This window comes from Pteropus vampyrus, unplaced genomic scaffold, assembly GCF_000151845.1.
Source record: "Pteropus vampyrus isolate Shadow unplaced genomic scaffold, Pvam_2.0 Scaffold286, whole genome shotgun sequence".
NCBI classification, from domain to species: Eukaryota; Metazoa; Chordata; class Mammalia; order Chiroptera; family Pteropodidae; genus Pteropus; species Pteropus vampyrus.
The window spans coordinates 1,298,399-1,303,390 of NW_011889067.1; positions in this window are offsets into that span (position 1 = coordinate 1,298,399).

Here is a 4,992-nt window from a genome sequence, read left to right on the forward strand (position 1 = left end):
CAGAAGCAGCCACACTGCAGCTTCTCGAGCCTCAGCAGACTCTTCTGTCTTGGTTTAAGCACATGCAGTCACCGGACGCGAGGTTTTTACCGACACCTAGGAGGGTTTGCAGCATTCCCAGTCCTGTGAACAGCTCTGACCTGTCACTTACGGCCTGTCTTACTTTGCAGAAAAGAAGTAAGGAGTCCCACCTTGAAAAGGTACGAAAGGTGAACAGAGAGAAGTTAGAGAGCAACATAACCTGTGTTAGGCTTTGAAATCTGTTCCAGACAGTCCTTGTGGGATTATCTGTTCTCTGTTCTTTTTTTGTTCTGAACATAATCTGCAACGCTTAGCAGATTGGGTGGATGGAGTTGGTTGAGGAATGGGGAGTGATGTTCTTCCAGTTCCATCTTGCTGTTCACTGCAAGGAGGGAACACAGATCTAAATGGTGAGCGTCCACACCATCGGCTGGGCCACGGTAGCGGGTTAGGTGCAGTAGATCAACCTCTTTTCCATTTCCCGCTTCCAGGAGCCTGAGATGTGGAGCCCATAGGAGACCCTCTCTTACCCCTCCTTTCTTTCTCTTTCTGGTGCCCTCCTGTCAGGAGGCTAAATTGGAAAACGTTGCAGCTGGGCCACCTGGCTCCCTCTCCATGCCTCCTCACATGGGTATCGGGACTCCCTTTCCTCTCTTAGGTCTTGGTGGCCGATGGGCGCTATAGTTCAGATGTGGACTTTGCCGGAGGGAGTGGCCCTGTGTAGGGCTCCCGTGGAATAAACCAGAGAGCCAGGGATGCAGAGAATCAGGTGATGGGCACCTGGTTAAGACTACCTTATTTTCCACTTGTCCATCAGGAACCCCCCAGGAAAGAAGCAAAGATGTCCTGTCTTGCTCTTCTTGTCCACTAGGAGTGTGTGTGTACCAGAGATCCCAAAGAATGACATAAACAAGACAGACATTACTCCTCTCTCACGAGGTCTCACTGTCGTGACAGTCTTGCTCTACAAAGACATCAGGGCCCAGGCTCCTTCGAAGTCGTGGCTGCATCCCTAGGGTCTTGCCTTTGTCTCCATGGTTACGAGGGCTCGCCTTCTCATTTGTATTCCAATGGGCATGGAGCAGGACTGTGAGATGGACCGGGGGACATGGAGGATGAGCCCCTTCATCTAAGGCAAGAGTCAGCAAACTGCAGCCTGTAGGCTGGCCACCTGTTTCTGTATACTGTTTTGCTGTAACATAGCCACTCTCATTTGCTTTAGTGTTGTCTAAGTTGAGTGGCTGCAACAGAGATAATATGGCCAAAAAAAACTAAAACATTTACTTTCTGGCTCTTTGAGAAAAAGTCTGCTGACTTCTTCTCCCAGGACATGATCTGAAGGCTGCCTATTTGACTTCTGCTCACACTCTACTGACTGGACCTTGGTCACATGGGCACACCCAGCTGCAAGGAAGGCTGGGAGACAGTCCTTGCTAGGAGGCCGTTTGCCCAACTAGACTATATTAGCTATTACTAAAGGAAAAAAGGGGGAATGACTGACTATTGCAGGACAATCAGTTCTTTCCTACACTAAGTCACGTGTCCTTCAGTCAGATTTTGGTGCCTGTTATTTTAAAATTCTGAGCTTCTAAACCAGGTTCCTACATTCATTTATAACCATGTTGATTTCTTTTGTCGCCTCTGCCTTCACTTCCTCATTGGGATATTTTGCCGCAGCAGAACCAGAGTTCCATTCCAGGGCTGACTCTCCTCCCAGGCTCTTTCCTGAGCGTCTTTATCCTCGGGTGTGGAGTGCCTGCTGTGTCGGCCTGCCCTCACTCCCAGCCACAAAGTCTATGTCGGTGTGACCGCTCCACTTCGCCATTCCACATCTTGGTCAGGACTTGGTCGGAGCGGCAATCCCCCCTCCACGTCTGGGCATGGAGAGCGCCACCCAGGCAAGTGCGGACCTTGCTGCACTCTTGTTGGTTGGTAAGAAGGAGTCCCAAGATAAAAGGTCCCACCTTCCTCTTTCTTGCCATAGCCTATCTCTGATGTCCTCTGGGACGTGGGCCAGGACCGTCTCCTATTATCTCCCGAGGGGCCGCTCCTCCTCACGATTCACCCTCAACGCGGAAGTCCTTGGCTTTGAGGATTTCCGAAGCAGGCACGTAGCTTCTTAACACTCTTCTCTCCTCATCGGTCTGCCTCTTTTCAATGCCCTCCCAAGGCTATGTCCGTCTTTAGTCCCATCGCATCATTTGAGTTACGCCCATGAGATCACATTTATCACTCAGTGCTCTGGCTTCAATCTTGGACTTCCTCATGACTCATGCGCTGTCTGCACACGAACGCAGAACAACGAAGAATCAGGTCTGGGATAAATTTTGAAGCTATTATGTACTATGTGAGAGACAAAGGGAAGAACAAAGGGTTTCCTGCTCAGAGAAGGGAAGCCTCCATGGTCAATGTGGAAAACGGATTACAACATTTCTATAAGGTTTTGATAAGACTTGACTTTAAAAAAAAGAAAAAAACCATGAGCAAGCATTACTTTGGTAAATAAAAAAAGAACAATAAAGATACACACAAGCTGGGACTTGTTCTGAATGGCTTAACAATGTGGCTATCTTAGGCAGGATCCTTTTGGTTACAAAGTAAGGGGGACCTTCACACAGTAGCTCAGGTTCCTAGGATTTCTGGAGAGAATTCAGCTCTCGATGAATCCAAGGAAAAGCTGAGCGACTCGGCTGCAGGAAGAGTGAGAATGCGACCAGCTCCGGGCCAGCCCCACTATGGTGACTCAGCTCCCACCTCTGGTTCTGGGTTTTTTGTTGTTGTTGTTTTTTCCTTTTGGTTTTTTGTTTGTTTGTTTTTGGTTCAAATTCTTTCCTAAGAATCTGAAAGGCCATCGGCAAGACTGGGTTTGGCTTTCCCTGAGTCAGGAGTTCAGTCCTGGTTCAGTCAGCGACGGTCATGCAGGTGAAGCCCCATGATTCAAACATAAAAGCGTAGGGACAGAGACATCCATGCTGTGGGTGTAAAAATTCTCAGAAAAGTTGAGAGGGGCAGATACCCTCAAAATGATGGTTAGGGTCCTGTCCAAACTCAGGGCTCACTAATTCTGGCTCAAAAATAATTCCAAGCAGATGATGTTTTTTATGTGGTTGTAAAGAAGTCAGGACTAATTTATATTCAGCTGAAGGTGTGGGCTTGAATTAAAGTCTGAGGATGGCAGAGGTGACAGCAGGGCCATGGGAAGAAGCTGGGGCAAGGGAGTAGCTGTAGTCCACTGGGCAACTCACAGGCCTTGGTGGGTTGTCCACTGAGACACGCCTTGTCTAGGACAAAGCCACCCACAGGCTAAAATATAAGTTACCTTGCACCTGTGTCAAGACGGTTTTCTTCCATGCAGTTTTAAAATAAACCTTCAAATTTTAGAATAGTTTTAGACTTTCAAATAGGCTGTACAAATAATACACAGTTCCCACGCATCCCACGCCATTTCCTCTAACGTTCACACCTCACATTACTTCTATGGTGCATTCTCACAGCTAATGACCCAGTGTTATCCACGAAACTCCATACTTTATTTGGATTTCATTAATTTTCCCTTAATGTTATTTTTCCATTCCAGGATCCCATTCAAGATACCTGTATTAATTTCTCAGAGCTGCCATAACAAATTACCACAAACGTGGGAGCTTCAAACAATAGAAATTTATTCTCTCACAGTTCTGAAGACCAGAGGTCCACAATCTGTAGGACACTCCCTCTGACTCCTTCCGCGTCTCTTCCAGCTTCTGGTGGCTCCAGCCGGGCTGGGCTTGTCGCCACGGGGGGGCCCATTTGCAGCCAATGACTCCCATCTGTGTCTCCATCTTTTCATGGCCTTCATTCCGTGTCTCTGCCCGTGTGCCTCAAACTGCCCTCTCCTTTCTCACAAAGAGCTGCACTCAGGACAATCTTATCTTGAGACACTTAACTACTTCTCTAAGACCCTATTTCCAGATGAAGTCGGTCACAGGGATCAGGGGTTAGGATGTGGGCATATCTTTTGGGGGGACATAAGTCACACCGCAGTACGTTTACTCTCCTGCAGTGGTGTACACACTGGTGGCTCTGAGAGAAGGTGCGACTCAATTCCACGCACGTTCCCTCCAGCACGCTTCACGGGCCCAACGCCGTGCTGAGTGCTGAGAGGAAGACTGGAGCACCGTGAGCCCTGTCTCCTTGGGGCTCACGGTCTTCAGGGAATGAGACTGGCCATGTGCTGAGTGAACAGGGAGGCCAGGGAAGCCGGGAAGGGGGCCCTTAGGCAGCTCCTGACCCAGCAGAGAGGCTGGGGAGGGGCCCAGGGTCCGATGCTGGGAGACGGTTGTGTCGTCCGTATCAGCAGGACATCCTGTGAAGCCCAAGGGAAGCTGGGGCAGGGATAGGGGCTGAGTGGGAAGCTGTAGAGAACACGGCAAGGGCCTGGCCATGGGGTATGACAATTAGGCCAAGACTCTACTCTGCACAGCTAAGGGGAAGGACTCGGGCCCTAAGGACAGGAACCCCAAAGCAGCCTGCGGAGGTTTCAAGGAGCAAGACTAGTGCCAGTAGAACCAAAGTCCGTGACAGAGCAGAAGCAGCACCTGGCTGACTGGAACCGAGCAGGGTCAGTGCTGACGAGCCTCATATTCCCTCTGCCTCAGCCAGTGCAGGCTCCCATCTGGGAAGTCTGACCTGACAGAGGGCGTGTGGGTACAGGGGCCCAGGGACCACAGGGCCAGGTACAGTGCACGTCATTGTAATCAAAGCTACCGGGGACCTAAGAATTGAGATAGAAGCAGCACAGACAAAGGGAGAAGGAGGGGGTGTGCTGGGTGACCGAAGTCCAGAGATGAAGGCTCAGGGGCTGGGAGAACACATCAGAAGCCTGGCCTGCTGGTCAGAGGTGTTGGGGTGGGAGAAGGGGCAGGGAAGGAGCTGAGGGAAAGCACGGGACCGAGCTCCTTGACTGGAAGCAGCCCAGCGAAGACATTAAAC